Below are 20,952 nucleotides of genomic sequence, written 5' to 3'. Positions count from 1 at the left end.
TCTCTTTCAAAGTTTATACCATAAACCCTAAAAATTTGTTTATATTAATTTATGTTAGATAACAACAAATAAGCATTGAATTTTTGTTTACAAAGATACCAAAACTGTTCATTATAATATTAAAAAAAATAAAACAATATTATTAACTGAAGTATAGAATTAATTAAATAAATTATGGTATCTATATGATAAAATATTCAGCCATTAAAGATAATGATTTCCAAAAATACACCATTTTCTTCTCTATATCTACCTATATTCCCATCTACTTACATATTAATTTATCTCTATATTGGAGACAAAACATTTAAGAAGAGGTAAACCAAGAAGCTAATTATAATTGTTCAACATGATAGAATTCTGGTATTTTTCTTTATATTCCCTTTATTTTTCAAATTTTATATAATGAATTTAACATTGAATCCCTAAGAAAAGATAATTTATTTATTGTTATCACACAGCTATGTTTAAAACTGCTTGAGAAAGGGTAGAATTAAGAGATGGAGAATTAAAGGGAAGGAGAAAAAGAAGGAAGGATGGGAGGAGGGAAAATGGGATGCTCTCTATCTTGACATTTTCTATATTATTTTTTGGTTTATACAGTAAATGCAAAACCGAAAGTCACAGACCAAGAAGGATCTGGTGTTGATCACTGCAGGCACTTAAAACTCATCAGCTCAGAGTCTGCTAACATTTAGGAAAGCAAACAGCCAACCAGGGGTTCCAAATAAAAGCACAGGGCAGAAGTCAGCAAAGATCATCATGGCAATCTTCAAAGGCCAGCTCAGACCACACATTCAGGTGGCAGCTCACATGGTCACCATTCAAGAATTCAGAGGAGGAACCAGAAGGGCTGGAATTGGGGTGGGGGAGGGGTAGAAGAGCTGTTTCCTTTGCCAAAACCCTGTAAGCCTATAAAAAAAGGCTCAAGTGATGTCACATTTGAAAGAGACTGAAGTAAACATTTCTGAGTTATAGTGAGCAGTGCCAGTATATTTCTGTTATTTGGAATGAGTCATTTCTTTCCCCCTTTTGCCATTGAAATGTATCTGTGTCACTACTACACAGCTCTAGACATGAGATTTTTATCGAAGGAAAGAGAATGTGCTCAGACCAGCAAGTGAAGCAGGTTTTATTGTGAGGACACTATTGGTCCTTCTCACAAGTCCAAGCCAACCTCAGTTTTCTGAAGGTTATGTCGGGACTTCTCATGGGTCTCTCCTTCTAGACCTCCATTCTCCTGCTTTGGTCTACAACTGTCTTTCTCTGTATCACTCATAGCTTCTCTTCTCCAAGCTCTCTGAGGCTTTCACTTGTCATATTGTCAACACTAGACCCAACTCTACATGACCTCTTAATTTAAGAGTCCACCATTCTCTTCAACTCATTCTCTCATCGTCATCTTTCCTCATTCTTCCAAGAAAATCCCATTGGCCAAGTTGGGCCGGTGTTACACATGGTACAACCAACAGCATGTGTGTATTTAGGGTGATGCCTCCTAAGGGTTGTGGGTGAAGTCGTTTCTCAACTGGTGTTAGCAGTGGACATGTCTGCAGCATGTACTTCTTATGGAAAAACAGCTATATGTGCTTGATAAGACTCTAATATTTGGCTATAAAGTATCAAATATTAAGAAAGTGTTAGAGAGGAGAATATTTATTAAGCATCCAAACCTATGCATATGGCATCCCACTTAATTATGGGAGATATTATTCTTCTAACAGAAGTTAATAATTACTGAGCATCTACTACTGAGAATGAAATGCTTCCCTATATGTTGTATCATTTCAACCTCATACAAATGCTGCAGAATTATTGCCTTAGGTTACAAATGATAAAAGTTAACAAGGTTCTGGTCATCAATTCTGATTTGTGTATAAAGGGTGGGAGGTTTTCCCCACATGATCAGGCAATACTTTGACACCAGTTGGGTGTTCTACAAATTCAACTCAATTCTGACACTGTCTACCAAGAGAGAGAGCATCAGATTTCACAGGTTAAGTGCTCAGTCCACAAGGTTATACCCCTTGCACACTTCAGATGTAGTCACAAACTCAGGTCATCACCTGTGCTTCTGAAAGACCTGTTATAGATTGAAGGTTCTGATAGACCTTTTATAAATTGGACTAGAGGCCTGGTGCATGAAAATTCATGCACTGGAGGGGGGGGGGTCCCTCAGCCTGGCCTGCCCCCTGTCATAGTCCAGGATCCCTCAGGGGTGGGAGGTGACCCGGCAATCAGGGGAAGATGATGCCCCCATCACACCTCTGCTGCTGCCACTGCTGACAGTGCAAGCCTTGGCCAGCCCTGGTTCCCTGAGCTTCGTGCAGCCCTGGGTGGCTGGGGAGCTGAGGGGACTGGGGGACTCTGGAGGCAGGTGCATGAAGTGGCTGGACCCGCCTGGGGGCAGGCCTGGCTGTGCCACGTGCCTGCTGCCCCAGCGGGGCTGAGGGGACTGGGTGCCGCCATCTTGTGGCTGTGGTCACCGCCATCTTTGAGGGTGTGGCAGTCAATTAGCATATTTCCTCATTATTGGCTGTGGGCACCACCATCTTTGTGAGGGTGTGATGGTCAATTAGCATATTCCCTCTTTATTAGATAGGATACCCTCCTTGGATGCAATTAATTTGTTCAAGCAGCACACATATTTCTCTAAGGTTGGGAGCTGGTTGCCAGTGATGAGCAGGTTGAAATGTTCAGCCCCACCTGCCAGACCTCCAATGGCCAATGATTTAATCAAGCATGCCTATGCAATGAGGCCCAACAGAGCTCAGAGAATCATTTTACTTACCAGGTTGTTAGTGTAAGTAGCTAGATATTAATAAAAGAAAAGGGAGCAAAACTGGGTAAGCTTAATTAGGTTGGAAGCTACAGCTTCACAGACTCCAAGGGAAAGCCACATTTCCTGCCAAGGGGATTAACATCCCTCCAGGACCAGCTTTCCAATCACCCCAGGGAACCACTACAGATTAGAAGTGAAGGAAGAAAGAATAAAGAGGAAATTCCTCTGCTAGGTGCATGCCCAGTAGAAGCTAAGATGGCACAGAGGGCAGTTCTTCTACTGCAGCATGCACAGGAGGAGGAATCTAGCCTGTGAAAAAGATCAGATTGGATAAGGGAAGGGTCCCAAAAGCCCAGGAAGAGCTAGGAAAGAGATTGATAATTTGAAGGAAAGTTGGATCTTTCTTAAGACCCACATAATATAATAAAGCTTAACAAAGGCCTCTCTCTGGGTAGCATGCGTTCGTTGGTTCATGCATCCACATGCTCACTGCTCTCTCTCCATAGCAGCTTTGCAGACCCTGGAACCATGTGGGCCATGCAGGGAGGCAGGCCCAAGCACAGGCCTGGATATGGCAGCACAGTGCCAGCCAGAGTGCAGCCAGGAGCAGAGACTAAGCTAGCTGGATGGGGACAGAGACTGAGCGGGACTAAGCTTGGGCAAGGACTAAATTACAGCAGCTTCAGATGCCCTGCTGAATGCCAGGTAAGGGCACAACATCTCTAGAAACTGGTCCTTCTTCTAGGCTTGGTGAAGACAAGACTGGACCTCTTCCACAGCAGGATGGACAAAGCTGAGCCATCCTGTCATGGATGAGGCACTGGGCACCTGGGGGCAGTCATTTATTTCTACCCCAATAAATCTTACCACTACACCTCATGCTCCATGCATGGGTCCCCAGAAATGTTTCTCCCATGACTCTGTGGAAGAACCTCATTCCCATCAGCAACAAGATCACCAATTTATTATTAAAGATAAAAGTGGAAACAGCCAGGTAAAGAGATGCAGAGGACAAGGTATGGGGAAAGAGTGCAGAGCTCCCATGTTCTCTGCGATCACGACACTCTCCCTCAATTTCCATGTGTTTGTCAACTGGAAACTCTCCAAACCAGGTCCTTTTAGGTTTTTATGGGGGCCTCATTGCATAGGCATGCTTGATTAAATCATTGGCCATTGGAGGTCTGGCAGGTGGGGCTGAACATTCCAACCTGCTCATCACTGGCAACCAGCTCCCAACCTTACTTGCCTTCCAAAAATCACCTCATTAACATAACAAGACATCTTTATTGCTCACATCACTTAGGAAATTCCAAGGGTTTTAGAAGCTCTGTGACAGAAAGGAGGATAAAAACCAAATACTAGTATATATTTATTATTATGAATCACAATATCACAGTTAATCTTTAGGATTTTGAGTAATTGCCCAGGGACACACAATTGGAATGAAATTTCAAGAAAACCCACACCTGTCTGACTGCATTAGGTAATGCTTCTTTTAAAACCTCAGTTTAGCCTAGAGTCAATCACTGATTTACTATGTGATCTGGCATAAGTCACTTATACTCCTCAAGCCTCATATTTCTCATATATGAAATAAGATTAGTCTATAAGAAATCTCTAGGGCCCCTCTTAGTTCTCATTTTTATAAAACTTTGATAGAATATTACTTATTGTTTTATTTTATAATCTGAGTTGCTGTAGTTTGATTTTTGTAGTAATTCTGAGCCCTAGAAATAAACATTGGTAACAAAAGGGAAGTTGATTTTCATTAAAATAATTAAAGCATAGTTATAAATTCAACATTAATAATTTAATGTGTGTAGATATAATAGCATCAAAATTATGAACATAATGCAAATTGCTTTCATAAAATTCAACAGTATACTAGTAAATTGAATGCCTGCTTTCATCATGGTTGACCACTGGAAGGAACACTAAGAAGAATTAGATGTAGGATACTCTATGTAGCAAGTGCTTCAAGGACAGACATGATAATGAAGATGAAATCAGAGGTCTCCAGTAAGTGCGAACAATGAGATCACTTAGGAGTTCCAGGGTTTGGGCAAGTTCCTGAAAGGAGTAGCATTTGAGATGAGTAGTGAGCCTATTAGCCAAGAATAGGTATTCATCAGAATCAATAACAATCACTATCCTCTTTCAAGAAATCCAACAAGGGTTTAACTTAATTTGAAATCATTTTGTTCTCTCTTTGCAGTTTTTTTCTATCAGTCCAAGTCCCTTAAAACAACAGAGTGCTTATAAACATTAGCACCAAGAATCAAACATGTAGAATTCTGACTCCAGGAGCCAAACCAAGGCGGCTCCTGGGGGGAGAGCGCATTCAGGACTTGAGCACAGCTGTAGGGCTTTTTCCCTTGACTTGTGTGGCATGGAGCTGAGTGTAAAGAATAGGAAGTGATGTGGAACGGGAATTCAGAATGATCCAGGTCCCACTGCAGTAAAAGTCTGCCTGAGAAGCAGCTGAGTACATAAAAGCTCATAAAGAAAACCAAAACAATGATATTCCCCATTGTGACTGTTTAGTCTTTCTGTAGAGATTCCTGGGGTCTTGGTTATTATCTATTTTTAATATTACTTGACCTGAAAATTTATGCTACCATCTGGAAAAAGAGGGAAGCTTTTCCCTAATGTGAATATGGGTGAAGAAAAAAATAAGATGAGGGAAGATTCGCCAAATGTTTAAGCCTTTTAAATAAGCAGATATAACTCATTTCTTGACATTGTACAGATAGCTGAACACATTAGACATTCCAACCAATGATCAATCATTTTGTTTGTATCCACTACATTGCTTATCTGGTGCCACTGAACTCTCAAAGGAGAAAGTGTGAAAGCTAAGATTTCATTGCCTATGTGTGATCTTTTTTCTTTCCATTAAAATAAGAAATGCAGCTGCTCATTAAAGAGGTGTTGCTAATTGTTTCATTTGTTTTCTTATAACATGATCATTCTCTCACATTTAATTTGAAAGAATCAGGCATTAATATGTTTTTTCTAGGACTGAACTAAAGATCTCATTGAATTCAATTCAATCTTCAGAATTCAACCATTTGGTCAAGAGTCCAGTGTAGGATCCTGCTGTATGCTGGGAACCCTGCTAGATGCCTGGCATATAGACACAAACAGGCTTGTATCTCTTACCAATACCATCAGTGATCTCAGAGACAGAAAGTCCAAGAAATGATTGATGAATGCAGAGTTGTGTGTGCCCATGCAGAGTCCAGAGCACACACCACCTGGTTCTGAGGTAATACAGAGCAGTGTGAGATGAGCTGCACTGGGCCAGGGAAAGATGGGGGGGACGGTGGGGAGCAATGCACAGTAATCAGAGTTCTCCTGGAGGAAATGATATTTGTACAGGAGTGGTAAGTATGGACAGTAATTTGCTAAGTGAAAAAAGAAGAAAGACTATTATAACTCTAATTACCCAAACTGGCATTTCCTTCAAAGTTTCAATTAAGTTAACCATTTAAACTCTACAACAGAAGTCAAGATAGGATGTGGAAATTATTCCAATTTGCCAGACAATGATTACAACACCGTGAAGCCAGGTTTCACTGAGGACTGTGATGCCCTGCTGTTTCCCTGGTGTTGGTTGGGGAGTTTACCCCTCTTCTGATGTTCCCTTCATGGGGCAGGAGCTAACTTCCCACAGCCCTCCTGTCTTCTCCTCCCCTCTAACAAGAGGGAGTGACTACCTAATAGGTCATTCCAGAGTAAGAAATGGCATGTGTGGTCACTCCCTCCTTTCTTCCCCTTGTCTTTGAGGGCTCTGTCCTCTCCAGAGAGTTCTACTCAGCCCTTGTACTAATTGGACAGTGACCTGGTCTGGCTGGAGTGTAGCTTTAGAGAGGAATTTGCCCATATCCAGAGGTCATTGTATCTCAGGTGAGCTTTATTATAGAAATGATTTTTTTATTCTTTATTGTTTAAAGTATTACATATAGTATTATATATGTCTCCTTTTTCCACCATTGACCTCTCCCTGGCTACCCCTACCTCCCAGCACATACCCTCACCCCCCTAGTGTCTGTGTCCATTGGTTATGCTTATATGCATGCATAAAAGTCCTTGGGTTGATCTCTTAGCTCTGCTGCCTTCCCTCTGAAGTTTGACGGTCTGTTCGATGCTTCTCTGTCTCTGGATCTATGGAAATGATTTTTGGCAAACATCTGCCTTAACTCCTTTGTATTACTCTTTAACTGATTCAGAATGTGAATTTATTATTCTTTAATTGTCATAATTCCGGGCATCTCATTGTAAAGGTGACATTATGTTGTAGTTATGTGCTTGGATCATGAATGAAATAATCCTGGTGTGAGCCCCTTTTCTACCACCTCTGGTGCATTTTGGAAAGTTGTCCAATGTCTTTGAACCTCAGCTTCTTCATCTATGATATGGAGATTTATAAAATGATAAAATGATTTATCTTTTTTAATCAAGAGGATTTATAACAAATTCTTCCATGTTCCATAACATTCATTCTTTTCTTCTTTCATTTTTGTTGTTGTTGTTGTTGTTAATCCTCATCAAAGGATACTTTTCCATTGATGTTTAGGGAGCGTGGAATAGAGAGGGAAAGACAGAGAGAAACATTGATGTGAGAGAAATACATTGACTGGTTGCCTCCTGCAATGAGCCCTGACCAGGGCAGAGGAGGAGCCTGCAACCAAGGTACATGCCCTTGACTGGAATCAAACCTGGGACCCTTTGGTCCACAAACAGATGCTCTATCCACTGAGTCAAATCAGCTAGGGCTCTTCCTTCCTTCCTTCCTTGTTGCTTTTTTTCCTTCCTTCCTTCCTTCTTTTCCTTCCTTTCTTCTTTGTTTCCTTCCTTCCTTCTTTTTTTCTTCTTTCCTTCCTTCCTTCCTTCCTTCCTTCCTTCCTTCCTTCCTTCCTTCCTTCCTTCCTTCCTTCCTTCCTTCCTTTCTTTCTTTCTTTCTTTCTTTCTTTCTTTCTTTCTTTCTTTCTTTCTTTCTTTCTTCTTTCACATGTATGAAGGAACAGAGGACCAGATAGTGGTCAAGAGCATGAACTTCACAGCCAGACACAGTGAGTTTGAATTCAGCTCTGCCGCTTACTTAGTTATGACTTTGATAAGTATTATACCTTCTATATATTTAAAATGCTGTCTGGCTTATTTCATTTAGACTAATACCCTATATATCCACACATATTGTCAGAAATGGCAAGATTTCATTCTTTTTTTTTATGGCTGAGCAGTATTCCATTGTATATATGTACATCTTCTTTATCCATTCATCCACCGATGGACACATAGGTTGTTTCCAAATCTTGGCTGTTGTAAATAATGCTGAAAAATATCTTAGAGACCATTTTATTCAACCTCCATGTATGAAGGAATAGAGGACCAGAGATGTGAAGTCAGTAATCATGCAGCCACATGATCAGAGAGGTTCTACATGATCCCTGAGCCTTCTTTTTCAAAGCTACTGCCTGTCACCCAAACAATACTGAACTACTTATGACTTTGCCACTGTGTCCTCTATCCCATGCCTTTCTCACAGGCTGGCACTTTCATCTGAGATGCACTTCCTTCTCCCGCCCCAACCCCCTTTTATTATCAATTGAAGCATCACCCTCACTAGTCCTCCCCCACACCCAAATCTAATTTATAATCTCTGTATCTCAGCCTCTGTGCTTCAATGTATGTAGTGTGACTCATGGGCTTACTTATTATCTGTACAAAATACTGCTCCCTGTGAAGGCAGGGACTCGAGAATGACATAATTGACCATTCACAATGCCTGGCATGATTCTTGGCATGCAGTACACCCAGTTGAATAAATAAATTTCTATAATATCTCCTGACTCTCAGCAAATGATTGAAATTTATCCCCATCCCATGCCATATTTATAAACTAGCCTAGGTTGCATTGATTTGTATAAATGCATGTGTATATTTGTCATTGTTACTTTATATTAACCATTAGATAGTTCCAACAAATGTGAACCAGATTTCCCAGTGTATTTAATGTTTGTTTCTTTACCTAACAAATAGCCAACACCAGTAAACAAAGTCAAGCTTGATCACCGAGTTCATACACCCGGTCATAAAGGTCACATTTGCTTTTTTCATATTTTGAATCTTTTCATCATATGAATTAAAACACAAAATAGACAAATTCAAGATCCAATTTTCTAAAGTTATATAGTACAGGTCAGCACAGGATATTTTGGGAATATAAGTGTGTTTTTTTTTGCATTGAAAATGGCTTCCAGAATAAAATAAAAGTGCTTCCAAGCCCTCTCAGTGCCCAGGCTCCCAGCCAAACCATTTATCAGCTCAGACTGCTAGCCCTAGGCAAGTTGCTTGTTAGTCAACCAGAATAATAACATGGAGAATCCTTGACAAATTCATTTAAAAAGCCATAAAACACTTAGTATTGTATCTGGTCAACCTGACTTTACATATTGGAATTATTAGTCCAGAAATAATTTGTAATCTGTTTGTCATGGAGGAGCTTCTTAATTTTGCTATGAAGTGACAAGGACATGAACTAATGATAGAAAGGAGTCAAATCCCAGCACATTACCTCCCTATGAGATGATAACCATGTCATTTAACTTATATGTTCCTTCTTGTTTCATAGGATGGGAAGGAGATAACTAATAATTTTGTAGGTAGAGTATCTAACTTAGATTCTGACTCATAGAAAACAATAAGCAAGTATTAGTTCTCTTCTCACTTCTTGGCTGAAACCAAAGCTGACAGTACATACAAGTATCCATTCTAACTCCACCCTATTCCTCTAGATTAAAAATCTCTCCCACTGGAGCTTATGAAGCCCTACAATTCTCAAAGCTTCCCTAGTCAGCCATGACCCATTGATCAGCATTGACATAAGGGGTCAAGTATATCTTACCCCTAGGGCTAAATTATGAAAGTGTTCAAGATCCCTGCATGAGAGTAACCGTGAGACCTTTGTAGAATGCAGTCTTTGAATCCCACTTCAATCCTAGTGCCTCTGAGTTTCTGGGGTTAAGGCTCAGGAGTATGGATTTTTGCTCATTTTCCAAAGTTGTTCCTACGTACACCACAGTTTAAGCACCACTCTTTTCAATTTACTTTGGCAAGTATATATCTACCAAGATAAATATGTCACAGACCCTGTCATATGAAAGGTCATGTGTAATGAGGGAACAGACAAGCACAAGCATCATGATACCATGATAATAACCCCTACAATAAAAGAATGAATTGAGATCTCTCAGAAATCTATAGGAGACCAACGTCGTATCTCCATATGTTTGGGGTTCTCAGTATACCAGAAATAAAAATATATATATGCTAAATAAAAATTACCAAAAAAAACGCTTTATTTACAATAGCTATGATCTGGAAACAGCCCAAGTGCCCATAAGTAGATGAGTGGATACAAAAAAGCTGTGATACATTTACACAATGGAATACTATGCAGCAATAAAAAAGAGTGATTTCTTAAGCATTGTGAGAGCATGGATGGACCTGGAGAGTATTATGCTGAGTAAAAGTGAAACAGGCCAGTAAGACAAAGAAAAGTATCACATGATCACACTTATAAGTGTAATCTAATGAGCACAATAAACTGATGAACAAAATAGGTTCAGAGACATGGAGGCACATGGAACAGACTGACATATCTAAGAGGGGTGTGTGTGGGGGAGACTAGAAGAGATTAACCAAAGAACTGTCACACATAAATGCATAACCAATGGACACAGAAAATAATGTGGTGAAGGTCCGGGTTGCTAATAAAGTCAACAATAAAATTTTAAAAATTAAAAAAATTATAAAAAATATACTGCTGCATAATTGCACCATTCACAAAATAAATCCAGGATTTGTTAAGAATATAAAATTGCAAGTTAGTGATAAGCAGCTTGAGCTTGAATACAGTAAAAATTTAATGTGTGATAAATGTCTTTCTTCAATCTTGCCAACGTAATTTGTGACAATATAAAGAAATTCATTATTTTGTGGCAATTTTAAAAATTCATTATGTCGAAGTCTAAATTTAAATTCATGGACAATGACCCTGTAGTCATTCCTTCACCCCATTGTGTGTTAGTTTCTAGGATGAATAGAAACTAACAAATGACTATTGGTTGGGGAAAAGTTGGCAATGTCTTCACAGAGAAAGGGCATTAGATCTGGGTGTTGAAGTTTGAATAGAAGTTTGTTGGGGTGTCCTCTTCATGCATGGCTTACTGCAGCATGCTCTGATTCATCGCTGCTGGAAACATGGCTTAGCTCTTTTCCTTGATAAGTCTCTGACAGTCTAGCTTGTAATTTCACATAGGATGATGACATGATTGAAGAATCTTTCAGATCTGTTAACCATTCCCTCTATCTCTCAGAACTATTAACCAACCATCATTAGACGAGGGACAGTGCTTCCCACTGTATATAGGGACTTCAGCAGGGATGAAAGTGTTTTAAAGAAAGAACAGCTACAAGAAAGAATGTTTCTGCATCCCTGATGCCCTCCCCACCCACCATCACCACCACCACTTCCATGTCTCTTGCCACTTCAGAGTAAGAAAAAAAAAAGGGAACTGGATTTCAATTCAAATATGGTGAAGTTTTGCTATCAATCTCTATGTCAGGGTCCTTGAAGCATCACGTTTCCTCCTCTTGACTATTCTGCCCCAGGAGGCTTGTAAGGAGAGAATTGTGTCCTTCAATACAACTTTCTGCTACCTATAATTTTCTTCTTTTGAACGTCTATCCTGTATTCCATGAGTGGCTCACAGTAATTGTAGTATAGTCTTGTCTATAGACAAATGAAATTTTATCAACAAATAATAAATGCTGATATAAATCTGCACTCATAGCAAAAGTGTCTATCCAGGATAAGCTCAACATATTTTTCTAAATTTTTCAAATAAAATCAGGTTTAATGGGTTAGTTTTACTTATTTGCTTTTCCATCTCTATTTAATATAATAATAAATCTAATGACAGTTAGAAACACTGTTATTCAATAAGAATATTTTAATGTAATGAATATATAGCTCATTTCAAAAATGATATTAGGTGGGTTATAAAAAACATGCAGTATTTGGTAGGAGGGAAAGTAGTTTGAAGTAAATGAGAGTGAGAAGAAAGAAGAGTTGAATGGAAAATGAAGCAATAGAAAGCTATGAACAGAAATGCATGTCCAACAATTTTTAACGTTCTTCATAAAAATAAACTATTGACTAAAATTGTGCCTCAGAGCTTCCTTACATTCAAAGAAAAAGGGCAATGCCTATTTGCTGTAATATACATAATCTCTGTAACATAAAGATAGACCAGTTGCTAAATACTACAGCTTCTCTAGTTAGCAAGACTGAGAATCTATAATTTGGTAATTATGGGTAATAGGGTGAGTAAATCTCATGCATGACATGTTCACAATAAACATGGACTCCTGTAGCTGTTTCACATTGTAGTCTCCAGGCAAGCAGGAACACAGTCCTGGTTTTCCAGCACTCTCCCTGGATATTCCTCTGCAACTTCTTAGCATTTCTTCTTTCCTCCTTGATCCTTAAAACTTGAGGGTCCTCTGTATTGGTCTCATTTCCTTTGCTCTTCACTCCCTTTCCTGGAAGCTCACAGGCATTCAAAGGCTTCATCAACACCTTCATCCATCTCCAGCCCAGACCTCCTGCTTGAGCTACCAAACCCATGTAGTGTTCCATAGCTCAGATAATAATCATCCTACCTAAAAACCATTCCACCCATCCAGTCTCCCAACATCGATGCGGGGGAGGCATCCATGTCTCCTTTTCTCTTTCTTGCTCCTATAGTTAATCAGTGATTGTATCCCACCAGTTTTACCTCTTGTTATCAATCCATGCACATTGCTCCTGCTTCTCCACCACTGTTTGCACACCAGCCAGGAACACCCCTTGCCCAGATAATGAGAGCCTGGTTGTCCCACTTACATGCTGAACTGACCACAATCTATTTCATCTAGTGAGTGCCAAGGCTTATCTTAAGATGCAAATCTGTTCACATATCTCTCTGGCTTAAAGTCTTCCAGTGGCTTTTTAGTGATGCTGGATACAAGAGGTATGTTTTCTGCTGTCATTGCTTATGTGGCTTTGGAGGACCTGGGACCCTACCTCCTTCCCCAGCATCATCACAAACTCCTACCCTTTTGGTCTCCAGTCTCATCTTTTAATACTCAGTCTACAGGGTCAAGTGCTCTCTTCAGAGATGTATTGTGTGCTCAAGGTTTTTCTCCCCAACCAGCCCTCTCCACCTTTGCTCATCATGCCAATTTAAAAAATATATATTTTATTTATTTTTTACAGAGAGGAAGGGAGAGGGATAGAGAGTTAGAAACATTGATGAGAGAGAAACATCGATCAGCTGCCTCCTGCACAACCCCTACTGGGGATGTGCCCACAACCAAAGGTACATGCCCTTGTCTGGAACTGAACCTGGGACCCTTCAGTCCACAGGCCGATGCTCTATCCACTGAGTGAAACCGGTTAGGGCTCATCATGCTAATTTTGACTCTAATCTAACATCATGAGGGAGAAGGTCAGGTTGTGCCCCTATAGCACCATGTCTTCTCCTGTGGATTAACTTTCTCACTAGACTCTAAACTCCATAAATGTAGAGACCATGAGGAGTTTTCTTTACCCTTATAATCCTGGGCCTGCCATAATGGCAGGCTTTTTGTAGGAGCTCAAATCCTTGCTCATTAAATGTATGAATAAATAAATGACTGAAGAAATGAATGCCTGCATATCTTATTCAAAAATCAGAAACTTGCCTTACCAGTATGGCTCAGCGGTTCAGTGTCCACCTATGAACCTGGAGGTCATGGTTCAATTCCCGGTCAGGAAACATGCCCTAGTTGTGGGCTCAGTCCCCAGTGGGGGTGTGCGGGAGGCAGCCAATCAGTGATTCTCTCATCATTGATGTTTCTTACCTCTCTCTCCCTCTCCCTTCCTCTCTGAAATCAATAAAAATATATTTTTTAAAAATCAGAAACTATAAAGTAATTAGAGTGTAAACCTTTTGCTAAAGAAACACTTTGAGGAACTAAGACACTCAAGCTCTGAAAAGAGATCAAGGCCTCCTCTAGCTGACATTCCCTTTAGTTTTCTTCCTTGGTGGTCCACTTGGCCTGCATCTATTGGAGTCCCCGGTGCCAATTTGTCTCATGTTATAGACCGATGTGCTCCATAAACTTCCCATAATGTGCTCAAATATGGCTCCCAGGCTTTCGTATTCCCCATGAGGACTGCCTGCTTGGTTTACAGAGCATCTTTATTATTGACTCGGCCTCATGGAGCCACATCAGGAATAGTTAGAGGCTTAATTCTCAGTGTCAGATATTCATCTCCATTGCTGCTCAAACATGCCTTTTTAGCTTGAAGTATTAGAGAGCTTTGCCACTGTATTTCTTATCTGATACCACCAGGAGAGAATTTCCCATAAATCAATTCAGCAAATATTTACTGAGTGCCTCATATAGACTCAGACCTGAATGGGCTTACAGACTGTCTCATCAACCTTCCTTATTTTACTGAGAAAAATAACAGAAGCTGGTGGACTCATGATCTAAAAGCCATGAAATAATTATCTATGAATGAAATAAAAATATGTAAAATGGCCTTCTTGCCCTCAACAGGCTAACATCTTAAGGGGGAAAGAAGATCAAACAAATAAATGGGCAGTAATAATATAATATGATTGCCTAACATAGTGCTCAATATATAGGGACTACACAATAATGCCCTCTTAAATAAACAAATGATCAATCAATCAAAGTGCAATATTATGTGGTACTTACAAGAGTTTTAACTTACATTTATGTGATTATTTATTATGTACTGCTTGCCTTATCTGGATATTAAGTTCATGAGAGAAAGGGACAGTTTATGTTATTTGCTTACTATTGGATCCCCAATAGCTCACATGGTACTTGGAACACACAACAGTGGATTCTCATTATTTATTTGTGAACTTTCCTGGTCACTAAAATTTATTTGTGACCCCAAAATCAGTTTTCATGGCACTTTCATGGTCAGTCATAGACATGCACAAAGGGGCAAAACATTTGAGGAAGAAATGAAAAAAGGAAGGGAGGATAGAAGTCTACTAGCAGCAAGGACAAATGCTTTGTGCAAACAGAGAAAAGTCAAAGTGTCAGTAGCATCCTAACAGCCCTGGCCAGCCCCCACCTTATAATTGCTGCACAGGCCCCACCCAAGGCACTGCATCCAGGAAGGTCTATTATGATGTGAAGGGGCTCCCACTCTCCATGGTCTGTGCACACAGTGAAGACCACATGCATTGTTAATCAAGCTACCTACCACTGAAAGCTCAAAACAGGCTTTCTTGATTCCTAGCTGTGTGACTGGGGAAACTAGACAAACTTCTCTTTGTCCCCTAATCTGTAAAGTGGGGGTTATTGTAGTGCTTATTCCATTGGGCTGGAATGAAGCTTAAATGAAATAATAAACATTACATACTCCAGGACCTGGCATAAAGTCAACACATAATAAATATTAGCTATGTTTGAATGTATTTTATTTCAACTGGTCGAAAAAATCAATGATTTTATACTGTAGTAAAAAATGAACTGAGATGCATTTCACAACTTGAAAAACTAACTCTATGTACTAATCCAACTTGTTTGCAGTATTTTGTGAAGCTTTTTCTAATTGTCAGCACCCTCGTGTGGACACACATATGCCAGTTTGCTATTTGCCATTTTGAAAACTATGTCACCCAAGGTTTCATAACCATAAGTAATTAGATCCTCAGCCCTCCGAAATAATGGCAGTATTCGATCCCTCAGTTCTTGGGAGACAAAGGCAAGTTTAGTGACTATTAGCCCTTTTGTGATGGCAAATAGTTTTGCAAAGCCAGCAGCTATTACAGAATTTTCTTCCACTTCCATCCAGCTATGGAATAACATCTCCACCCCTTCGTTATTGGCTTGTCATTAAAGGAACTACATTCAGAAGTCATATTGAGCTTCTCGATTACTTACAGTCCTACAGAAGCTGAACCAAAGAAACCAGAATTTTCTCCAGGGTCAGGGACCTTCAGTCACTGTCACTTTCCCTCCTGAGAGCTAGTTCTGATGTCCTATCCGAGATTCTTCACAGCCACACACCAGACTCAGATCGCTGAAGTCTACACAGAAAAGATGCCTGGTTTCTTTCTGGTTTTAACAAACTCCCAAAGAAGGTAAGCCAACTACCATTGTTTGAAGGGACAAGAATGGATTGAATACTAACAGCAGAGCTATTTCACCAAAGATTCAGTTTTTCTGCCTATAACTGTGCCATAAATAAGATAAGAGCTCCATTTTTTTCTTGGGTAAAATAAGTCCAGGAACAGTTAGACCAGGCTGGTATGATAGCACATCAAAGGTATCATCAGAAACCCAAGGAATTTTTATATTTCTACTCCACCATCCTTAGCAAGTGATTCCCATCATCAATGTTGCTTCATGGTCACAAAATGACCACTGCAGATCCACCTATTGTATCTGCATTCCAGGCAGTAGGAAGGAGAAAGTGCTTAGTGAACAGGGCTCACCTCCCATCTAAATCAGTATCTCAAGAGGCTCTCACTTGATTGAATACATTTTGCAGTCTCTAAGCTAATGCCTGGGCTTTAGAGTTCATGAGTAAATATAGTCTGGGGCATTACTCAGGGTCAAGATGTGCTATGGCTTCTTCCCACTAGTATGGAGTGACCCACTATTTTATATGCATATAGAACACTGCTTTGAAGTCCTCCAGATTCCATCATTAATATGTGAAACGGGAGTACCTTATATACCTCACATCTTCTTTCACCGACCTTTTTACACTACACACTGTCTCAGCAATTGGCTAGGGACCAGGTGTGCCCTGACTATACCTTGCTTCTGCTGTATATGTAAGTCTTAACCCAGGACTTCTAAGCCTCTGTAGCTTATTATTGAGACAGAATAAGTGGCCATTCTGTATAACACATCCCAGAACAGAATGGTTCATATTTATGTAAAAAGAACTATTATTATATTCATATTAATAGCAGCTGAGATTGCTGAGCATTTTATATTTGGCTGGCACTGGCTAAGCACTCACATGCATATTTAATTATCATAATAACCCTATGAGAGAACTTATCCCCATCTCACAGTTGAGAAGACTGTGACATGGACAAGTTATAAATGGTACAAAGTGAATAAGCTGGTAAGTAGCAGAGTTGAGATTTGAACTCAGGATCACCTGCCTTTTCAAGCTAAGCTTTTTTTTTTTTTAATCTTCACCCAAAGATATTTCTCCATTGATTTTTAGAGAGAGTGGGAGAGCAAAAGACAGAGAAAAATATTGATGTGGGAGAAACACATGGACTGGTTGCCTCCTGCACAAGCCCCAACCAAGGCCCAGGCTAGGGAGGAGCCTGCAACCAAGGTATGTGCCCTTGACAAGAATCTAACCTGGGGCCTTTCAGTCCACAGGCTGATTCTCTATCCCCTGAGTCAAACTGGCTAGGGCAAGCTAAGCTTTTAACTTCTTTGCTACAGCAACCCAAGGGCAAAACAGACCACCTCTAAGAGCAAAGGAATTATTGTTCAAATTGTAAGGTGTATTATCTCAGAAACTCATGGCAACACTGACAGGCTCCTGTTATGATTACTTCCATTGTGTGGATGACACAACTGATGATCTGAGGAAAAGCCACTTCTCCCAAAGACAATGCAGCCACCAGAGTGGTCCTGCCCACATTCCCTCCCTCAAGAACATGTCTCTAACTATTACATGGAGAAATTGGTGTCAGTGAATAATCATTGTTGGTGTCTTACAGGATATTCTGAGAATGAAAGCAGTGTGGGGTAGAGAGGTACAAAAAGGGGGAATGTGGGACATATGTAATACTTTGAACAATAAAGATAAAATTTTTAAAAAGAAAGACATATACCTGAGACCTTGGACTTATTAACACCTTGTATGCCAATCAGGGATCTATGAAAATAAAATGAAGTAGGTGAGTATATTTTATCTTTGGGCCATGTCAAAGGTTAGAATTATTTCTTAATATTAAAGATTTTTGCATAACTGCTAAAAATCTACACTAATAAAAGAGAAACATGCAAATGGACTGTCCTCCACTACACCCACAAGCCACACCCACCAGCCAATCAGGAGCAAGTATGCAAATCAACCCAACCAAGATGGCGGTGGCCACGGAGCTGGAGCAAGCAGGAGGCTTGGGTTGCCCCCAGCGATGGAGGAAGCCAAGCTTCCCACCTGCCCTGGCCAGCCCTGGCCTCCACTCAAGTCTACAAACTTTCAATTATAGAAGATAAATAAATCCCAGATACTTCCAGCCGGCCCTGGCCTCTGCTTGGGTTGCCAGGGGGCATGGTTGGCCTGCAAACCACCACAGGCCCCTCGCCCAGGCTGCCCCACACCTCAAGGGAACCCCCACCTTTCAGGGCAAACCAGCCAGCCCCCACCCGTGCACCAGGCCTCTATCCTATCTAATAAAAGAATAATATGCAAATTGACTGTCACTCCAACACACAAGATGGCTGCCCCCATGTGGACACAAGATGGCCACCACAAGATGGCCAGCAGGGGAGGGCAGTTGGGAGGGACCAGGCCTGCAAGTGAGGGCAGTTGGGGATGATCAAGCCTGCAGGGGAGGGCAGTTAGGGGTGACCAGGCTGGCAGAGGAGGGAAGTTGGGGGAGACCAGGCCTGCAGTGGAGGGCAGTTGGGGGGGACCAGACCAGCAGGGGAGAGCAGTTAGGGGCAATGAGTCTGGCAGGGAGGGCAGTTAGGGGCAATCAGGCTGGCAAGGGAGGGCATTTAGGGGCAATCAGGCTGGCAGGGGAGGGCATGTTAGGGGCAATCAGGCTGGCAGGGTAGTGGTTAGGGGATGATCAGGCTGGCAGCAGAAGCAATTACCAGCAATCAGGAAGGTAGGCAGCCAGAAGTCCTGGATTGTGAGAGGGATGTCGGACTGCCCATTTAGGCCCGATCCTACCAGGATCAGGTCTAAACAGGCAGTCGGACATCCCTTGAAGGGTCCCAGATTGGAGTGGGTGCAGGCTGGGCTGAGGGACACACACCCCCATGCACAAATTTCATGCACTGGGCCTCTAGTCTATACTAATAAAAGGGTAATATGCAAATTGGTCACGATGCCCTCACAGTAGCAACTGAACAGCAGGCTGCGTGGAGCAACCGGCCGGCAGGGGGTTTAGTGAGGGATGACCAAAAAACTGACTAGCAGGCTACGTGGGGCGACCAGGCTGGCAGGGGGAACAGTTTGGGGTGACCAGGCTGGCAGGGGGAGTAGTTGGGGGCAACCAGACCGGCGGGAGGTGGGGCAGTTGGGGGTGACCAGGCCAGCATGGGGGGGGCAGTTAGGGGTGATCAGGCTGGCAGGGGGCCAGTTAGGGGCGATCAGGTAGGCAGGTAGGTGAGCAGTTAGGAGCCAGTGGTTCCAGATTGTAAGAGGGATGTCTGACTGCCAGTTTTGGCCCAAAACAGGCAGTTGGACACCCCCAAGGGGTCCCGGATTAGAGAGGGTCCAGGCTGGACTGAGGGGACCCCCCCCCCATGCATGAATTTTATGCACCGGGCCTCTAGTAATAAATAAATAAATACATAAATACATAAATAAATAAGAATGCATGAGGCACTTAGTTGCATGATTGGCACATACTAGTACATTATTGGGATAATTATCTCAATGTGATATAGCTAGTGCTTAAAGTCAACAGATAATTGCTCATCTTCCTGTTTTCTTAATGTTTAGTAGAGGCAAGATACTATTGATTTCTAATTGCAACCAAGTATAGCTTATTTCATAATTTGTTTCCATATTAAGTAGCCACATTGTAACTTAAAGCCATTTCTTCTGATACCAACTCTTGGCTATTTCCATTAAAACATGCTGTATTTTAAGTCTGAATAGCCAATAGCAATGGTGTTTGATTAAACCATAGTTAGTTCATGATGATATGCACACCTCTTTCTTTCTGGGGAAAAAAAATGTTGTGAAGCTGGTGGTAAACAGCCTATTGGAGGGAGAAAAAATATGGTTAACTGTATTATCTCAATAGATCTTGATTGACACCGTAGGTCATCTCCTTCAGTTTGTTCATTCACAATAGAGGAAAAGAGCTCCTATCTTTCACGTCACTGTGGGAGTTAAGTGGGAGAACATGGTAATAGATGCCTAACTGTTCAGTGAACTCTAGTTTCCACCCCCTAGTCCTCTGTTTCTTTTGTTCTGCTTCTGTTCCAGAAAGGAGGACCATCCTAATGGTCAGTCCAAAGGTTCCACTTGTGGGGAAGATGTCTCAAGTCCACATTAATATGCTAATAAAAAAAGAAGAAAGGAAGGGAGGAAGGAAGGAAGGAAAGAAAGAAGGAAGGAGGGGAGGGAGGGAGGAAGGATGAAGACAGGGGAAGAAGGAAGGAGGGAGGGAGGGAGGGAAGGAAGGAAGGAAAGAAGGAAGGAAGGAAGGAAGGAAGGAAGGAAGGAAGGAAGGAAGGAAGGAAGGAAGGAAGGAAGGAAGGAAGGAAAGGAGGAAGGGAGGGAGGGAGGGAGGAAGGGAGAAAGAAAGAAAGGAGGGAAGGAAGGAGGAAGGAAGAGAGGGGAAGAAGGAATGAAGGGAGGAAGGAAGGAAGGGAGGGAGGGAGAGAAGGAGAGAGGGAAGGAAGGTCATGATAGTGGGAGAAAATCCATTCATTCATTCATTCATTTGTTTGTTTGTTCATTCATTCATTCTTGCTACATTTGGGGGAAGCAGACTCTACTTGATTTAGACAATGGAGAACCCATCTTGCTGTTTTTAAACAAAGCTTCTAAGGAGTCTTAATATCAACCACCAAACAAGATGTTTACCTGAGAGCTTAGGTGGGGCCTGAGAAAATAAATGTTTTGAATGTATTTGGTGGTGGAGGGTGCTGGGTCCCTCTCTTTTGACTGGTGCAGTCCTTGCCACCACCTCGCAGCCCCTGCTATCTTGGATGGCCTGAACTTAGACCCTGAGTGGAAGGCGAAAGTGTGTGTGTTTGCACAGCTGAAAACAAGATGAAAAACCCCAGGCCCCTCTCACACCCCATTAGCCCCTGAAGTCCACGGAGTGTTGCACTCAACACACAAATACTCTGCTTGG

Source organism: Eptesicus fuscus, chromosome 2, assembly GCF_027574615.1.
Source record: "Eptesicus fuscus isolate TK198812 chromosome 2, DD_ASM_mEF_20220401, whole genome shotgun sequence".
Taxonomy (NCBI): Eukaryota; Metazoa; Chordata; class Mammalia; order Chiroptera; family Vespertilionidae; genus Eptesicus; species Eptesicus fuscus.
Note: the sequence above shows the minus strand (reverse complement) of the source record.